The sequence below is a fragment of the Pithys albifrons genome, chromosome 21 (assembly GCF_047495875.1).
Source record: "Pithys albifrons albifrons isolate INPA30051 chromosome 21, PitAlb_v1, whole genome shotgun sequence".
In the NCBI taxonomy this organism is placed as follows: domain Eukaryota; kingdom Metazoa; phylum Chordata; class Aves; order Passeriformes; family Thamnophilidae; genus Pithys; species Pithys albifrons.
Genome location: NC_092478.1, coordinates 4558331 through 4577647, shown reverse-complemented (window position 1 = coordinate 4577647; position 19317 = coordinate 4558331). Strand labels below are relative to the sequence as shown.

The 19317-nt window shown below is 49.5% G+C and overlaps 1 protein-coding gene across 6 annotated transcripts in view; it reads left to right on the top strand.

The window, feature by feature from the left end:
- The first annotated feature begins 508 nt into the window (after positions 1-508).
- Positions 509-19317, top strand: part of CAMKK1 (calcium/calmodulin dependent protein kinase kinase 1) — an 83760-nt gene continuing 64951 nt past the window's right edge. The window contains exons 1-2 of one of the 6 annotated variants that reach the window (XM_071574795.1): positions 509-632; positions 14075-14159. The gene's annotated coding sequence lies outside the window, so the exon portion shown is untranslated. Of the gene's footprint in view, positions 633-1609; positions 1630-11088; positions 11152-14074; positions 14160-17514; positions 17533-19317 lie in introns of those variants that run through there. The other 5 variants (XM_071574796.1, XM_071574797.1, XM_071574794.1 and 2 more) reach the window with 5 other exon arrangements.

The window sequence follows — 19317 nt, the reverse complement described above, 5'->3', positions numbered from 1 at the left end:
AGCAAAAAGCCCCGTGTTTTCACTCAAGACCCCCCACCCCAGACGTGCTTTTGGCTGGAAATAGTCATATGCGCCGATAAAGACGGTTTTTTGCCTCAAAACCCACCCGGAGCTGAGGAGGGCACGGAGAACCCAGTGCCTCTCCCTGTCCCTGTCCTTCTCCCTCACGGCACACGCGCCGAAAATGGTTTTCTTGCCTCAAAACCCACCCGGGGCTGAGCCGGGCAGGGAGACACCAGTGCGTCTCCCTCACGGCCACAAGTCCCCGAAGAAAGGGAGGTTTTGCCTCAAAACCCACGCAGGGCTGAGGCGGGAGGGGAGATCCCGGTGCCTTTTCGTGTCCCATATGGCCACACTCCGCCAAAAAATGGTTTTTTTTTGCCTCCAAACCCGGCGGGGCAGGGCCGGGCGGGCAGGACCCCTCACGGCCACGCGGGCGCGCGCTGCGGGGGGCGCGGCCGCCGCCAGCCAATGGGCGGCGCGTGCGCGGGCGGGGCGCGCTCCGGGCCCGGCCCCGGCCCCGGCCCCGCGCGGCCAATGCGGGGCGGGCGGGACCGGCGGGGCCGCCGAGCGCAGGTGAGACCCCCGCGCAGGTGAGAGCCCCGGGCACCGACCGACCCACCCCCGCGCAGGTGAGAGCCCTCCCGGGCACCGACCGACCCACCCGCGGAAAAGTGAGATTCCCGGGTAGGGACCGACTCCCGTGTAGGGATCCGCACCGGGGCACAGACCGACCCCTGCGTAGGGACTCCCACCCGGGCAGGACCCGCACCCAGGCACTGACCAGCCCGTGGGCACTGACAGACCCGCACCCGGACAGGGACCGACCTCTGCGCACGGAGCGACCCCCGGCGCAGGGACTGACCCCCGCGCAGGGACCCGCACCCGCGCAGGGACCCTTCGCCCCACCGCGGCCAATGCGGGGCTCTCGCCGGCTCCGCCGCCGCGGTGGGAGACCCGGGGTGGCCGGGGGCAGGTGACCCTCGCGGGCAGCCCACGGGGACAATCCGCGAGGGACAGTCGCTGCGCAGCGTGCCGGCGGAGGCGGAGGGGACGCGGGTGGGCTGCGGGGATCGGTCGCAGGTGGCCGGTGCGGGTGCGCTCGGGCAGCCGCCGCATCCCGCGGGCTGCGGGAGGAGCCGCCGCAGCGGGGCCGGGGATGTGGCGGTGCGCCCGCAGCCGCCGCTCCGGTGCTGTTGCTTTTAGCACGCTCGAAAATAAATAGGGGGAGAAAATCCGTTTGAAAACTGGGGCTTTGAGCAGCTTACTTCACACGAGCTGTGTCTCGCCCTTTTCTAGAGGGAGCAGAGCAGAAGGTGAGAAGTGCGGTGAGCTCGGTGCAGGTTTGTCACTGCTTCCTAAGGCTCTTTGCTGCCCTTGGGATCAGCCTGAGCTCCTCAAAGTTTGGGTTTGTTCAGGGGTGGGTGCCTTGGTCTGAGCTGTCCTGCCCTGGCCGTGTCTCGGAGCACACACCTGGCAGCCAGGCTGGCGTGAGAGGGGCTTATCTCCTCTCTGCTTACCTTGGCTCTGAGGGACCATAACCTGCAGCTTCCAAAGGCCTGTGTGGTGTGAACAAGGAAAAGTGCTGATCCTGCAGAGATATCACTTTCTTCAGCTGCTCTGATGAAGGTAAAATTACCATTCTGTTGTAGTTGTAACTTAATGGAAAAGGTTTTGCTCAATAGGAAACTGTTGCTTGTCTATTTACTATAATCTGAGGATCCACATTAAGCTTACAGTGCTTCCCATCATGTATTAACTTCCTCCCTGTGAGGCATCTCTGGCAGCTTCTGTTTGTCCTGGGGGTTGACATGGAATGGCTTTGACTGTTGCTTTTGAAACTGGGTAAGACAAGCAGAGAGCTGCTGTCTCAGTTGCTTGAAGAGAACAACCAAAGCCAGCGTGTCCCTGTGCTCAGGCTGGGGTGCCTGGTGTGAATGGGATTCATCTCCAGGCAGAGCAATAAATTGCTTCCCTGGGCCTGCTCCCTTGGCTTTTTCCTGGAGAAGGCCAGATCTTAGCAACCAGGAGTGTAAGCACCAGCCTCTTACCGTTCCAGTGAGGAGTTCAGGCATGTTAAGGTTTGACCTGGTATGAGGGCTGGGCTTTAAGTCACAGGAGTTGCTGGGCCACTGGGTCCTGATAATTTTCCTCTTTTTTTTGAGGAAGCTGTGTTCACTGACCTGAAGTGCCTTTAATCTGGAACTACCTTTAGCTATTTCTTCTTGCTTTTGAGGTATGCCTAATGGGTTGGAGTGGGGTTTGTGTGGATGCTCCCAGGACAGCTCCTGGCTCAGAGAGGGTGGCGAGTGAAGCTGCTCATCCTGCTGCTTCTGGAGCAGAGCTACCAGGGGACCTCACCTGTCCCAGTGCTGCCCCACAGAGCAGGGAGGTGCCCCATCTTTTGGGGTTGTGGGATTTCTTTTCCCTTATGTGCTCTTGTGGGGTGGCTGCTGTGGGAAAGCTCTCAGCCTGCAGCAGAGGAGGTGTTTGGAAGGACAGTGTTGCAGTGTTCTGTTTGCTGGAGGAGGAAGCACAGTTTGGGCAGTGGACACCACAAGCATTTCTGTGGTTTAAACCTTGGCTGGACATGAAGAGGTGCCACAATGCTGAGCATGTCACTCTGCTTCAGTCAAGGCTCTGCTTGCCAGAGTACTGCCTCTCTTTTTGGTGATACTTGTTCCCTGAAGTTACTGAAGGGTGTATTAACCCTGGTTTGTGCCAGCTGACAAGCACTGGCTGCAGGGAAGGCAGGTTTTGCATATGTGGGAGATTTCCCTTGGCTCCAGGGCCCTGTGGATGCTGAGCACGCAGTGTTAAGCAAATCAAGTGTGAGAGAGGTAGGAGGAATCATGGTTTGTGTGAGGTCGGCAGCAGAACTCAGGTTTGGGCAGTGCCAGGCTGAAGTAGGAGCTCTCCTGACACCTCAGTGTGAAGGAGTGTGGGCAAACAGGGCTTCTGGGGTGGGGAGTTTACCTTTAACTTAGGGTGGGGGAGACTTCTGCAAAGCTTCTGCCCTGTCCCTGCTGCAGTTTGGCAGGTGGAGAGGGAGGGAAGCTGAGAAACCCTTTGCTGAGAAACAGTGAGGGGGCAACTTACCCCTCCATCTTTGGGATGAAAGCAGTCAGTGTGAAAACCCAGTATAAAGTTGGCAGGAGGTTAAATGTTATTGGCTTGTGTCTTAAAAGGTAGCAAAGCAGACACCTGGGGGGACAATCAGGTATACAGTAACCCTTATCAAAATTCTTCCTCTTACGTCTTTCTCTTCATGGTTTCTTCTCTGATTTTCAGTCTTTTTTCTTATTATTTTTTGCAAGGGATGTCACTTGCTTTGAGAAGCAAACATCCAGCATGCAGGGAGGTGACCAGAAAATATGTGGTTGGGGAAGGAATGTGTGTGGCTGGTTATAAAAGCAGTGGGGATGATTGAAGTGTACAAAGCAGTTGTTGACACGACGCAGTCACCGTGGCAGATGTGAAGGTTGGTTAGTGATGTTTGTAATGGATAAAGCAGCAAAGTATCAGGTACAGCAGGTGAATGAATGATACCAAATAATGGCATGTGGTCAAGTGTGTTGATTTAATTAAGACAGTGGTTAAGCTTAGCAGGGGTGGGGGAAATGTCTGAAAGCTTCTAAGGAGAAGAAATCCTGCTAACTGATAAATTGGAGTAGGATACCAATCTGAAAGATAACAGTGGGAAGATGCTGCAGTGACTTTTCATGGATGTGTGGGAGGGTGGCTGCTGATCTATGGTGGTGGGTGAGGTGTCAGAACCCATGTCCCAGCTCTTCAGAAACTCAGGTGTTTCTCAGGCTTGTGTAGTTGGCCACAGGTGGTGACTTTTAGGATTTAGTCCTTTATCACAAAAAACGTTTTATACACGTCATTATAAATACTGAGGTGCAGTCAAGGACTGCAGAACTTGCAGCTCTATCTTGGCTAGGAATTTGCAGACTGTATTTGTTGGTCACTTTTTCTGTTGATTTAAGTCTTGAGAAACATTTTCCTGTTTCACTGCAGTCTTCAGTTTTATTGTATGTTCTATATATTCATACTTGTATATTATTCAGTTTATTTTGTATTTTTGGCATAAATGATATGGATAGAAACAGAGGGAGCAGCACAAATGTTACATGTGTCAAGTACATGACAGTGGGGAGATTTTGGTTTTTGCTTTTATGTGCTGGTGTCCCTGGATAGGGAAGTTCTCCTGGAGGGTCAGACCTTTTTGAGGACACAGCCTCTGGGTGGGCTGAGGCTTGCAGCTGTGCCTTGGCAGCTGTGAGCTTCATATCCCACAAACCTGCTGCTTTAGGGAGTGAACCTGGCTGAGTATGAACCTCTGTATTTTATTTCTTGGTGTCACCCAGTGCATGAGCTGAGTCATGCCTTGGGTAAGGTGTGGTTGGTTGAGGACTTGTTTCTTTTGGGTTGCTGCCCTGGGCAGGCATTATTTTGGGGTGAGTGCTGCTGAAATAGCTGTAGTTGTTTTTAGTAGAATCCGTGTGGGATTAATTTAGGCTGCTTGCCTCTGGGGTGGGTTCAGCGTTTCTGCAGAGTAGTGGCTGTGTTTGAGGAAGGCTGTGAAATGTGATTAATTCTTCAGTATTGTTCAGAGAGTTGATGGTGAAGTCGTTAGCTACTTAACAGTGACTGCTCTAATCATTCTGGTGTGAGTGTAAACTGCAAGGCTGTGATGTGCCACTGCCTGCTGGAGCACTTGACTGTGTATCTCTCTGAGATAAAGACATCCTTTCCCTTTTTCCTGTTCCTGTGCTGCACTCTCTGCAGAGCAGCTGTGTGTACGACAAGCAGCAAAGCCATGCAAGTCCAGCTTTAATTTCTGCTGGTACTGGTGCTGAGTGGCAGCTGCTCCCTGGAGGGCAGTGGAGCCAAATTCATCATCTCACTTTTTTTTCTGCCTTCTGCATTTCCCTGTCTCCAGAAGTTTCCACTCACACCAGTGTAAGTGAGGACTGTGCCCCATCCTTTTCAGCTGGCAGCAGAGCCCGGGATTTTGGTGGGAGTCCTTGCTGCAGAGCAGAGATGGGGCAGAAAGGTCTGAGTTAAACAGAGCTGTGTGCCAAGGAGAGAGGCTCCCTAAAGGCTGCAGTTCCTGTCAAATATCCCTTGAATGTTTCTGGGGTGTGCTGGTTATTTTTCTCAGCCGAGTGACACTGAGATTTTGTGACCTTGTGAGGACAGAGCATTAATGACACATTTTGGAGGGATGTTAGGTCCCTGTTTCCATGAGGAAACTTCAGGGCAAGACTCCTGCCTTTGCACAGCTGTGCAGATAACATTTTCTTCAGCTTCAGAGGAAAAAGTCTTAACTCGGGCATTCTCACTTTACACAGATTTTTGGTATGGCTGCTGAACTATAATTATGTAGAAAGAAGTCCTAGAGACCCGTGAAGCTTTCAGCTGGAGAAGGAATTTGATAAAGCAGGATGTTAAATTAAGAGTAATTCAGTTGTTTCCTCTGGCTGCAGATTTCTTTGGTGAGCTGGAGCTCCAATTCACAGATAGACTGAAAAACTGAGTGCTAAGTGTGGGTGTTAAACTAGGGGCTCAGTTGGGGTGGGAAAAGGATGAACAGAGACATGCTGAGGAAGCCCAGGGTAAATAACACCTTCTGAGGACATGTTAGTGTTGGATTTGTGACTGATGGGGACTGTGGTGAGAGTGTGAATCAGCTGTACCAAGGGATGTGAGATCATCCTACCCTGGTGACCTGGTCTGCAGTGCCAGTGTTTGACACTTTGGTCCTGTATAGGAGCAATGCTCTGAGTCAGGTGTTCTCCTCCTGGTGCCCTGTGTTCCTCAGCTGTCCCTCTGCTGCAGAGATTATTCACAATTTCCTCGTGCAGTCCTGTGAGTGCAGCAAAGCTTGGACCATCCACCCTGTAGTTTGTCTTGGTTTTGCTCTGCTTTCATATAGTGTATTTATTAACTCAAAGAGTGTTTTGTTCCTATGAGAGACTTTATTGTGAGTGTCTCTCTCCTCCCCACTTCCCACTCTAGACAGTTGTTCATGTTTTTATTCCACAGGACAGAAACGAGTCCTAAAACCACAAAGGAGCTGGTGAGGAGAGGATTTTTTGTATACAAGCAGCATGGCCACAGTTGCAGGCTGTCACATCTGCAGTAGATAAAGCTGGAGGAATCAGGCAGCAGTAGTTAAAACCCAAGCCAGCACAGCTTTGCAGACTACATTGATGCCTTCCTGAGGCTGACTAATTACCAGCTCCCATGCTGTCCTGCTGCTGCACCAGCTCTGTCAAGCTACTCTAAACTACCTCCTGCCTTTGTGCTCCCTCTCCATGGTGCAGGCAACACACAGCCATTGCTGGAGCTTCTCTCCTGCCTCTGGAACTCATGTGCTAAGTGCAGCTGGTGGTCTCAGTCTGCTCTGATGCTCTCATGTGGTTTCTTGGAGAGAATTTGGGCTGCTCAAAGGGACCCCTGCTAGAAGAGGATCTGTAGCTGTTGCTTCATGCTGGGTGTTTGCTGCCAGACCCTCCTTTCCCCTCATTCCAGCCCAGCACGTGGGGGCTTTGCCTGTTGTGGACAAGCAGCTGGAAGGTGTGTGAGCTGCCTCCTTGTTAGGAGCTTGGGATGGATGTGATCTGAGGATGAATCACAGCTCCACTGTGGAAGGAGACTTCCTTCCTGCAGCGTGGGAAAAGGGATTGAGGGTAACATGAAAGAAAATAGGTGGATTTGCCCCTCAAGGGACTTGAGTGCTGCCTTGGAAAAGTGTGTTGTGCTGCTTCAGAGCTTCCTTCCATGTTTTTTATTAATGGTTACAGATCAGTGTGGAAAATCTGTGAGGGAAAGAGAGAGAACTGGGTTTGTGTGGTAGTTTTAGTGCTCAACCCAAGACAGTTTGGATACTGAGAAACTGTGAGGGAAAGGGAGAGAACTGGGTTTGTGTGGTAGTTTTAGTGCTCAACCCAAGACAGTTTGGATACTGAAAATCTGTGAGGGAAAGGGAGAGAACTGGGTTTGTGTGGTAGTTTTAGTGCTCGACCCAAGCCATTTGGGATACTCGTGATACACAGAAGGTGGTAAGCCCTATGCCAAAGAAATCAAGATACTTGAAAGGCAGGAGGGCCTCTTGCAGTGTTTCTGTGACAGTACACTTGCATTAAGCCAGACACTTAAATGAGTCAAGTCTTAATTTTGACACTTTGTAACACCTGATTTTGGTAATGCTCTCTGGGTATTGCTGTTCTGGGAATTGTGCTGGAATCAAGGCTTTGGGTCTGCCTGTGCTAACAGTGTGCCTGCTTCAAGTGGCAGTATGAGGACAGGAGGTTCATTGCTCACCTCTTGCTGATGAGGTGCTTTGATGCTGAAGTCTGGATTGGATTGACCTCTCTGTAGCTGTCAGGTAGCTTGACTGACAAAGGTTAATGATTCTGAGGCTGCCAGCTCTGCGAGGCAGAGTTTAAAACTGACCTGAGATGAGTCTTTTTCCCCTTCTGTGTCAGCACTTTATTCCTAGCTGAGAGGTGGGCCTGGAACAGTGGAAGAAGTCCCAGTGCAGTTTGTCAGGCCAACCTTTGCTGAGTGCCCAGGGAACAGAAACATGTGCCTCTGTCTCAGGACTGGGGTATGGGGTTACTGTGTGAGCAGGGTGTGCTTTCTTGGAATGGTGGAAACAAGATCCTGTGGCTCAGCTTGCCTTTGTACCATGTTGTGGTCATGAACTTCAGTGTTCTCAGCTGGCAGATCAGGCTGTGTTAGCAATGTGCATTTCCATGTTAGAGATCAGGCATCCCTTCCAACATGCTTCCACACTCTAATCAGGCTTCTGATTTGTCCTTTCTCATGCAGTTTGATGTGAGCAGTGCTTGTACTTTGCCTTGAAGCAATAGAAAAAAGGCATGTTTTATTCATAGCAATTGCTGGCAGCCCATTCCTTAATGCCAGGTAGATTGATTTGTGTCAAACTGCAGAGTGGAACTGGCATTTTTGGTTAATTTTCAGAGTTTGCTGTTTCCAAGGAGCTGAGACATGGCTCTGCTTCACCTGAATGCCACTGTATCTCTCTGCCATCCAGAATGATTATCACAGTTGCAAGAGGGCAATATGAGATTGTCCCACCTGTGGGAGGTGGTTGTTCTGTGGCACCTCCTCCCAGCCATCAAAGGAGTGAACAAGCAAAACCAGCACAGCTTTCCTGCTGCTGCTCCAAACATCTGCCTGCTTTCCTCCTTGTTTCTGGTGCTAAGAGCATAAACTTCACAGCAGGGAACCTCCGTTTTCTCTGTGCAGCATCAGGCCCAGGTGATAACAGTGTCTGAAGTGCCACAGCAAAGGAAAACAAACCTCCAGATCTGAGGCAGAAAATGGCAGATGTGCTGAAGATGCAAAGAGCAGTTTGTTAGCTGAAGTAATGTCTGATTTGACTCCAGAGCAGCACCTTGCTGGGCTGCCTTTGTTCAGTGCCTGCCCAGCATCCCCAGAGAGGTCCCTGGCTCTTGGGCTTGAGGCTGCTCACCCTTGTTTGCTGCTTGCAGTGGGTGCCCAGCCTCTTGCTAATGCCACGGCTGCAATGCCAAGGTGTTTTTGAGTCTTTGCAGTGAGCTGGATAAAACCACCTGGATTTACTGAGGGTGTTTTGTGGTTACTGCAAAGTGCTGAGAGTCTCATTCCACTGAGGTCTTGTGGACGAAAGGAAACCCAGAGTCTTTAATATTCCATGCCCTTTAGGTATGAATAAATTTTTCCTTGCCCTGAAACCTCCTGCTGTGAAATCTATTCCAATCGTTTTGTCTAAGACAATCAGGCTCCTTCCTTCCCTCCCTCTCTCCTCCCATGCCCCAGCTTTCATTAACCTAGAAATGTGCTGACACTTCACCATCAAACTGGTTTCTAGCACATGAAGGAGCAGAGTGTCTTTGCAAGTTGACAGTGTAGCTGCATGCAAAAGAAGGGGAAGATGGCTCAGAGTTCATCTCCTGGAGAATTTGCTTTTCCTAACTGATGGCTTTCTGCAAAAATGGCTGATGGCCCTGTCCATGTCTATGTGTTCCCCTGTAAAGAAAGAGCATGGGATTGCTTTAATGCATTTATTGTGGCAGTGCTCCTGTAGAAAATCCCTGTCCCACTATGCAGGTGTCCTGAACTGAGCATTCCTAAAGCCGTCCCTTCCACTGTCATGTCCTGGAGATCACTCGGTGCCTCTGCAGTTCTTCTTCTTTCTTGGCAAGAGGCCTGTGTCTCAGACTAAGCCCCTTCCTGCTCCACTCCCCTGGAATCTGAGCTTTCCAACACTGCCATAAAAGTTCAGTTCATATGTGGAATTTCTGCAGTAGCCTGATTTTGTGGCAGATGTGGCTCCTGAGGGGCGTGAGTGAAGCCTCTTTTTCAGGAGCAGGTACAGGTTCTAGAAGGACTGAAGTCCTGCTGGCAGCTGAAGGCAGCTTGGACAGTTAATACTTGAAGGAAAGTCATCCCAACCACTCCTTACTTGTTGACATTGAGAAGCACCATTTCCAGCAGCAATTTGGCTATTCCAAACATCTTGACCTCCTCTGAACTCTCTGTGGCCCTGGTATCTCCCAAGCTGAGCAGTGTTGGCAGCTGGGAAGTCTGAGTCAAATAACACATCAGCTTTCCTGGTGTCTTCCAACCTGACAGAGCCTGGCTCTTGCTGCCCTGCACAGCCCCATCCCCTGCTGGACAGTCCTGTGGAGATTCACCAGAGCCAAAGGCTTTGTGGGGATCAGCTGAGCAGCTCCTGGAGGCAGGCAGGGAGCCAAGGGCTGGAGCACAGGCTGGGAGCAGCAGGGAGTGTGGAGAACTCCCTGAAGGGAAGTTCTGGCCAGGTGGGGGTTGGTCTCTTCTCCCAGGCACTCAGCAACAGGACAAGGGGGCACGATGGGCTCAAGCTCTGCCAGGGGAAATTGAAGTTGGAGAGCAGAAAAAAATTCTTTGCAGAGAGAGTGCTCAGGGATTGGAATGGGCTGCCCAGAGAGGGGGTGGATTCCCCATCCCTGGAGGTTTTTAACCTGAGCTTGGCCATGGCACTGAGTGCCATGATCTCGTAAAGGGACTGGAGTTGGACCAAGGGTTGGACTTGATGATCTCTGGGGTCTTTTCCAACCCAATTGATTCTGTGATTCTATGAACCCTGCCCGGGAGGGACTCTGACATTCTTGAGGTCTGTGTTAAGTCTGAACAGCCACAGCATCACCCATTTGGGAACCTGACCTGAAAAACCTGGAGCCTTAAAGGATGGGAGGAGGAAAGGAGTGAAACACTCCTCTATCATGAGAAGACCTGGGCTCTGTGGCCTTTGGAATCCACATCCTCCCTGCCTTGTCCTACACACAGCTGGGGCTGTTGGGAGCACAGCACAGCTGCTGCAGCTGGATGTCCCTGTGACCAGCTGGAGCTGGCCAAGGAGTAAGTGTGACACCAGCAAACACTCAGGAGCAAACCAGTCCCTTTAGTTTGGCCTCCTCTGGAAGCCTCAGTGGGAACAACTCCCGGGCCTTGGGGAGGGTGATGCTGATGAAAGGAGGTTCCTCCCATTAAAACCAGATGAACTGCAGCTGCTCCTTCACGTGTGAAACTGGAACCCTTTGGGCTTGCCCTGCCTCTCACAGGTGCTGGGAAGCAGCTGCTCCTTCCATGGTGCCAGGGTGGTCCTACATCCCTCTCTGCAGTGTGTCAACCCAAGCCTGCTCTGGGCTTTAGGGTGGGCAGAGTCTCTCTCCTGTCAAACTGTTTGTTCTGGATACAGTTTTGCTTGGAAACTTGTCATTTTCTAGCCTTTCAAACCCACCTCCCAGTGAGCTTGGGAATTGTAAGTATTTAGACATATAATAAGAATGATGTAATTAAAATCCTTAATTTTATTTTTCTTGTTTGAGTTCAATTCCTTTGATTTAAAGGGTGGTAGTGGCTAATTGGATTCTGGGCCAGACTTGCACAGGCAGCCAGGGGGGAAGGGACTGCAAATGAGTCTAGCCAGGAAATTGCACATTTAAATATAGTTCTTGGTAGGGTCAGCAAAACACCCAAGGGACAAATTAAGAATAAAAGTTCTTCTCCAATGTGTTCATTTAGCTGCAGACATCATCTTAAGGGAAACAGAAAGGAAGTTTGGGAGTGAGAGGAGCAGATTTCAAGGTAGGTATCCCTTCTGCAGTGTGTTTGTGTGCTGCTGCAGATCTCTGACAGGAGCATTCTTCTCTTGGCTCTGTGCTGTCTGCTGCATTGGCTGATTCCAAGAAGAGACCACTGAAAGGATTTTTGGGTTTAGGGGTGTTGGTGGCTTCACTGGAGGTTGTAAATCCACAGTTCACACAGTGCCATGGGGCTGGTGCTGCTGTTCCAGCTTTGGCACAGGCTGCCTGGGTCACACTGTTCACCAGGCAGTGGAGAGATGAGACCAACCACTACCTTGTTGCACTGCTGGGTCACTGGGGGACATTCCCTCTGAGAATGCTGCTTTCTTCCCAGGTGGGTGAATGGGATGGTGCTTCCCACTCCCATGGCTACTGACCAGTTTTCCTGAACTTGTAAACAGGAAGGTGACTGGAGCCTGTGGCAGGTATTGGATTCAGCCTGAATGAAGAGAATTTAGGGAGTTGAAATACTGGATTTGTCCCTTTGGAAATCTGCAGTCTTTGCTGTGTGGGATTTACCTGCCTGCCAGGTTAAACTACAACATTTAAGCTCTCTTTTTAAAGCCTGCTTTGGTTCTCAGCTCTGTGAGCAAGGCTTGCATTGCAGTGTGCCTCACAGCACAGTGGGGCAGTGAGCTCTCTATTAATTGGGGCTGTTGCCAGGCTATTGAAAAGTTGAAATAACCTGACCAAATTTTCCAGTGTGGTTTAGGCTCTCTGCCTGGATGTCAAAAAGGGAAAGATAATTACAGTGTGAACAGAGGAGAACAGGCTGGCCTGAAAGAAATGTCATTAAGGTTTTCCTCAGGCCCCAGGTCAGCCCGTGTCAAATCACAGCTTCATCAACCTCTAAATTTCTTCCTCCTTCAGTTAAATTACTACCAAGTGATTTCTTGCAAACATAACCACATTTTATACCAAGAGAATGAATATTGGTTGTTCTCTCTAAATCCAAATAATAGAGGCTGGGCTGGGATTGCAGAAACAAATAGAAGAGGGCAATTTCTTCCCTTGCCCTTCTCTTCACTTGGTCCTGGAGGATCCTTGTCCTGTGACCTTTTTGGAGGCTGATCAGGGACTGTTCTGATTCAGACCTGGGCTTCGGGTCCTGAGCCTTTCTGAGACCATTTTTCCCTTTCAAAGTTCACATGGGCCCTGACAGATAAATAATGTATGTGGACACAATTTATGGTGTTCCCTTTAGCACTTCATCCTCCTCCTGAGGTGCCTGGGCAGACAGCATGGAACCCTCCTGCACAGAGGAAGGAAGATGCTGTGTTTGAGGTCAGGGTGAGCTGAAGTGTCAGATCAAGGCACAAATTTATCTTCATGTCCTGGATCACAAATCATTGAAGGAGTTGGTGGGATGTTTTTTATGTGGGTAAGGAGTGGACAAGTGCAGTCTGGCTAGAGAGCTGGCTAATAAAGAGTGTAGGACAAAAAATAAAATCCTCAGAGAAGATTTAATAACTGGGGAGAATAATTGTAAAGTACTTCAGAATATTAACCAATGGCTGAATGCATCTAATTAGCCTGATGAAGCTGGGTGGTTGGGTTCTTTTTTAATCAAACAGATGGGCAAAACATTATGCACAAAAAATGAGATCAGAATACAATGAACACATTTAATTAGCAAATAAAAGAGAAAGGATTTGTTTTTTCAACTTGAGAAGTGAAAGCTGCTTCACTAAAGAGAGTCTTAAATGTCATGATTTCTCAGGAGTCTCAGATTGTTACAATTACTTTTTGGAATGGCTCCTGTGCCTGAGATGGTTCAGCTCGGGCTGGCTGCACCTGTGGGCAGGTGAGTGGGCACGGGAGGCAGAAATGCCTGGGCAGGTAGCAATCCATGGCTGCTTGTTGTGGGCTGGATTCATCAAGGGTGGACTCAGAAGTAGTAATACTGCTTAACCCTCTTCTCCAAAACCTTTTGCCTATGTATTGATAAGTGATCACCTCTGTTCTGCAGAAGGAGAAATCCAGTACCCTGAGTCTGAGCAGGGTGTAAGGTCAGTGTCGAACATATGGTGCTGGTCAAGGTACCTTCAATATTCAGGACAGCTGTGGAGTGTTTCCCTTATGACCTCTGCTTGTGCTGGCCATGCCTGAAGTTCCTTCAGCCACCCGTTAATGCTGCTGGCCCCAGTTGGGGGGATCTGGCCCACCACTGGTTTCACTGTCCTTGCTGCAGTGCCGGCTCCCATCCCTGTTGGTGCCCCTTCCAGCACACACACTCCTCTGTCATATGTTTTCCTGGGCCATGGAAACCTGGTACAAACCAAAGCCTTGCCTCTCTAGATGGGAGACTCCCCTCCATACAAACCTCGAGTGTTTATGTAGGTGTGCAGTGCAGAGCTGTGATATCTGAGGCTTGCCAAGACTGGGAGCGTTTGCTCCAGTGTAATAACCTGAACAAGCCATTTTGATATTAAGCCTATAATAATAACACCTTGTAGCTAAAGAGTGTGTTTTCCCCCACTGGTGGATTACTCAGCCCTGTTCTTTTTGAGGCAGTGTTTAACAAAAGCAGAGACTTTCCCAGACTATATTTAATTAAACAGAGCTCAGGGATCTCTTCCGCTTCATTTCAGTGCTGTGATTATGTTGCTCTGCAGCCTCATCTCTGGGGCAGCTGCAAATGGAGCTTGTGCTCTGCCACTGCCACAGGCTGGGCTGGTCACTGTCCCCTGTCCAGATGTGCCCAGTGGTGTGTAAATCCTGGAGGAGCTCATGTACAAAGGGACCCACAGGCTCCAGCTGCTCTTGTGTGTGATGAGGAATGGGGCACTTGGGCAGCCCCTGAAGCTGAGTGGGGGCCTGGGCTGAGCCATGTGACCCATGCAAGTGGCAGCTCACTTAAAATGCTTTACATTACAACTAAGATTTGGGGTCCTAATCTCTGCCTTCCATTTTTTGTTTTGCAGTGTAGCTACAGGAGCACTTCAAATATGATGGCTTGATTATCAGCAAAGGGTTTAATTTGAAGACTCCCCAGTTCTGCCTTAGGAGGTATCTGTGAGCAGATGGTGATATGCTCTGGTTTTGCTTATCCTTGCAGATTATTTGCCAGATAATTTTTCTGACTAATCCTTTGGCCTGTGTTCTGTTTATAAACCTGGAGTCAGGTTTCTGGTAAAAACACTTGTGTTTGCAAATTTTAAAATCTGTTCCTGTGCTGGCTTGCTGATGTCACTGTGAGCAGGAGGGTGTTCTCTGGGTGTCAGATGCCCTCTGCTCCATGAGAGAGGGGCAGCTCCTAAAGCGGATCTTCCTTCCCAGTGACAGGATGGGAAGTAGCACCTTCATGCCTGGTTTTGTGTTTATTTTGTTTTAAAGCATGATGTGGCTGAAAGTCCTAACCCCAGAAATAGCACTATCATAGTGACCTCCCCTGAGGTCTCACTGCTGTTTTAGGTGTCATGGTGAGGAGCCAGTTCTGCTGCCACAGAGCTTGTCCTGTGCAGGTGATGCTGCATAACCTCACCTGTGCAGAGCAGAATTTGAGGGATTTGCCTGGGCAGGACACTGGTGGCAGTGGGGACACTGCAGCCACTGGCACAGCTCTCTCTGCTGAAAAACTGCTGATTTTATTGTTATTAGTAATAATAGTATTATTAATAGTATTATTTCCCCCTCATCTCTTGTCAACTCTCCCTTTTATTAAAAATCAGTTCTCTTGGATGTCTCTGGAGAGCTGGCTGTGGTAACTGCCTGACTGATTTATCCTAATGTTTTAACATTTACTGGATTTACATAACAGCCAAACAATCTGTTTCAGGAGTTTAATATAAACCCCACTCTAGTGAGTCACATCCATGTCAGCAGTAATGCAAAGAGAGGCAGCTGTGGGAGTGAGGAGGTGACTTTTTCTGGATTTCTGCATGGGAATATCTGGCTGCCTGAAATATCTCTGACACCTTATAGCCAAGTGATGCTGCCAGTTCTGCTCTGCCACTGGGGATTTGTTCTGAAACTTTGAAAGAGTGGTGGTTGAATCACTTCAGTGCTCCCATTGTTGCTCCTGGATGAGCTTGGGGTCTTTTCCAGAGCTCCCCAGGCACTGCTGTGTGTCCCTGGTGCTCCACAGCCCTGTGGTGTGTTAGATACCTTTACATGTATGTGTGTGCTTGACAGAGGGAGTGTAAGAATGAGAGTTGCAGGATGAAGCCTGTAGTGATTTGCTGCTTGCTTTTTGAATTAAAAACCACGTAGCCTTTTTTTGTGCCAGGTCTTTGTGGGCCAGGTCCTCAAGATGTGCAGATCAGCACAGCTGAGATGAGTTCAGTTGCTTAGAGTGGGGTGTTAATAACACTAAGGTTGTGGGTACAATCCCTGTATGGGTCATTTTTTTAAATGCAATAATCCTCATGGGTCCCTTCCAACTCAGAATATTCTGTGAAAGTGGAGTGCTGGTGTGTACCAGCAAGTCCTCCTGGGGTCTGGTGACCCATGTGTGGGTTTTGGGGACAGATTTTGAGCCCAGCTTGTGGCGAGCTGGCCCTGGGCAGTCACAGCAAAACGTTGGAGGTGTTGGGGACTCCCTGCCCAGGCACATAGCATATGAGCAGGGCTTGTTCACCTGGGACAGCAGGAGTGAGAGGCATCAGAACAAGTAACAGCAGGAGTTTTTCCAAGCATGGTGTGTAACCTGTGGCCTCAGGTCCTGTCCAGGCAGAGTGACTTTGGGATTCCCTCAATTGTCTCCTGGTTGCATGACCACAGCAAATCCCTGGAGTTGCTGTGCCATGGGCAGCCTGGCCCCTCATGCTCTGGAGGCTCTGGCACCTCTGTGATGTTGGGATTGTAATGTCAAACCAAACAGGTCTCCAGCCCTGAGCAAGATCCAGCAGCAATGGAACAGCCAGGTTTGTGTTGCTGCCCGAGTTAGAGGTTGGCTGTTCAGCTAAGCAAGTGCTTCTCTTGCTGCAGCTTATTTGAATTCTTGTCTTTAGAATGGAAAATAAATGCTGGCTGATGAGATCTATTACAGCACTAATTTTAGAGTGTGCCAAACACTAGGAAATTGTTTTCAATCTTCAGTCTCATTTCTCCTTTATTTCTCCCCTCTATTTGGGAAAATGGCCTTTGTCATTCTTCTAAATGCCTGGTGATGTCCTGCTCACTGATATCTTCAGGCATTCTCCTTCCAGTTCTCTTTTCTGTTATTTCTTGTTCAGATGCTTAACACTGGCATTAGAAAAGCTCTGTCTGGGGCACAGGCAGCCGTGTTGGCACGATGCAGGCAGTGAGGGCTCTGCCAGCTGGTGTGAGATGCCAACAGAGCCCCTGTGAGGCTGGGGGAGCAGGGAAGGCAGAATCAGAGTGGAATTTCTTATCCTTGGATGCCCAGGGCTTTTTAAGTGTTTCTAGCCCCACCCCAGCCTGCTTTCTTGATGAGCAAGAGGGAAAATATGAATTCCCCTCTAGTCTGCTGAAGAGTTTAGGAAGCAGTCCCAGAGCTTCAGTGTTTGTCCTTGGCACTGATGTGAACCTGAGTCGTTGCTCAAGAGGTTGGAGCAGGCAGCGAGTTAGGAATTGAAGTGTTTGATCGATGCCAGAGGGAACCAGTGGTGCACAAACCCCATATTTTTAGAACATGATTCCTCTTCATCAGCTGGAAGGTCTCACTGGCTTGAGAAGAGCCTGGATGCCTGAGTGGTGGTCTGCTCTGAAACCTTCAGAGTGCTGCAGGCACCAGTGCCTCCTTTAGCCCTGTGCCCATCTTGCAGTGCTTGGAAGAGCCTCACTGAGCTCCAGATTAAAGTGGGTGGCACAAGTCCAATGGTTTCACCCCGTGCAATTTTCAGAGGCTCTCTGGAATACGTTCCATGGGTTTGGCAACCACATGTCCCTGTTGGCAGCTGCTGTGACCATGAGCACAGATTGATGAGAGACTTGGTGCCTGACCTGGGGGGTGCTTTGAAAATCCTGCCCCTCCTCACCCCTCCTGCTCCCTCACCCTCCTCTCATCCCTTGGCTGGCAGCCGGTGATGGCTGTTTCCCTCAAAAATAGCTGTCTCTTGCCCTGGCATCTTGTGCTGGAGACAGTGAAAAACTCCCTGTTCTTACCAATTACCATTCCATGCCTTTCCCGGGTGCGCTCCGAGCCCTGAGGCTGCTCGAGGTGTCAGTCCCCGGGAATTCGGCTGCCAAATGTCTTCATAGTCAGCCTTTGTGAACATGGCTGAGATAAACCCTTTACTGGACTAAATGTGGTAACAGCTAATCCCTTGGAAACAGTCACCTGGGCCCTGCACGGTGAAAAGAGGCTTTGCTGCTCTGCTTTACAGCACTGGCAAGAACATTAACTCGCTTTTCTTTGGAAATGAAAAGCACCTCTCCACGAGAGTTCAAGGGATTAGATGCCAGCTGGAATATTAAGGTAGGTTTTTTTGCACCTTCCTCCTAAATATGTAGCTGAAAAGTGTGTTCAGTCTTGGTGGGATGGCTGAGTGTCCCTGGGCTGTAGTAAGGGAGCCAGTGTGGGACTGATGTCACCCGAGGAGCTGCCCTGGGAGGATGGCAGTGGTGACCAACTTTTGGCACCAACTGCCCATGCTGGAGTGTCTTGCAGGGCTCTGGGGCTCAGTATTGTAAATTAACCCCTGTCAGACTGGCCATCCCTTCCCCAAAAAGCTGCAACTCATTTAAGGTGTGCTAAGGGCCAAATGACACTGACCTTTTCCAGCCCCTTTAAGCAAACGCCGAAGGCTGTGGAGAACATTCCAGCTCTTTTGACAACTCCAGCTTCCTTTTCTGGGGGAGGTTTGCACTGGTTTCTTTATCATTATTTTTTAACACAACACTTCATTTTGAAAGCCTGAACTAGAAATTCCATCTCCATTGAAAGCAAAGCTCCTGTACTTCAGTGAAGGCTGCCTGGGCTGTGTTTTTGAGGCCAGGCTTTTCCCTTGGTGATTTCCATGAGGCTGCATTCCCAAGCCCTGCCCTGGCAGGAGTACAGCCTGACCAGTGAGCACCACATGTGATGGTTGCTGATAAAGGCTGCAGACCAGCAGCCTGACTGACTGAAGGGATTAAAACAGGTGTCTGAACTTTGTCCATAAAATAAGGTAAGACTGAGGAAAGTTTAAACACTTGTGTTAAGTATTTGTTGTTCAGAACACATTTGAGTGCTCAAACTACTTCCAAAATTCTGGTACCTTTCAACCTGCCTTTCTCCCACAGAATTTTCTATTTTAAGTAAATAGCACAGAGTTGGCTCCGAAGGGAAAAGATACAAGTGTCATTGTTCAAAATGTGCTTTACTGGTTAGGTATTTATGGGAGACATTCAGGAAATGAGCAAACACTTGAAAGTATATGTATTATTTATTATTGCAGCTGATGAATTACCACTTGAAACCTTTTGGTTGGTGTTAATGGCTCTGTATACTCTTCACAGTGTCCAGTGCTCCAGCAGAGTCCACAGTGGCATTTGTCCCACTTAAACATGCAATGGATTTATGGATGATGTGGGTTTGAGCAGTGGAAGATGACAAGCACTAGTGGAAGTGAGTGAGATCTGCAAGGACCTGTGAGATGTTTAGTCATGGCCCAATCCTCTCAGGCCCAGCAGGAGAATTTGCTGGCCCTTGTTTGTGGAGAAGCAGCAAGGTGGGGTTAACGTGTCTCACTCTGTCTGATGAAGTGATGACAGTCAAGAGTTAAAACTTGGCTCCCAAGCATTGGGCTGCCAGCAGAGACTTCTGCCCTGTTTCTTCACTGCATCTACAGCAGTGATTCCTCCTCTGGACTGGAATAGAGAAATGCAGAGTAATTGCTTGAAAAAAGAAAGCGACTCTTACCAGACACTGACCCCATCGTGCTTCCCAAAGCACTATGTGCTCTTTGCTGAGCTTTAACAAGACTTAAGCACATAAGGCATGTGTTGAGATACTTATTTAGTTCTAATCTGCACATCTTGAAGAATGACATGATGAAATCACGTTGGAGGGGGGGTGGGACTCCCTCTGCCTTCAGCAAAGTAGATGTGATGCTTGGTTGCATTGGCAAGAATCCCCTTTCCCTTGCTATCCCCAGTGGAACAGGAGGTTTGCCCTTTGCTCTGGCATCAGCCATCCCTGCAGGGATATACCCATTTAACCCTTCTGCAAAAAAAAGCAACTTTGCAGAATGCATCAAATGTCTCCTCTGCGGGAGAGGAG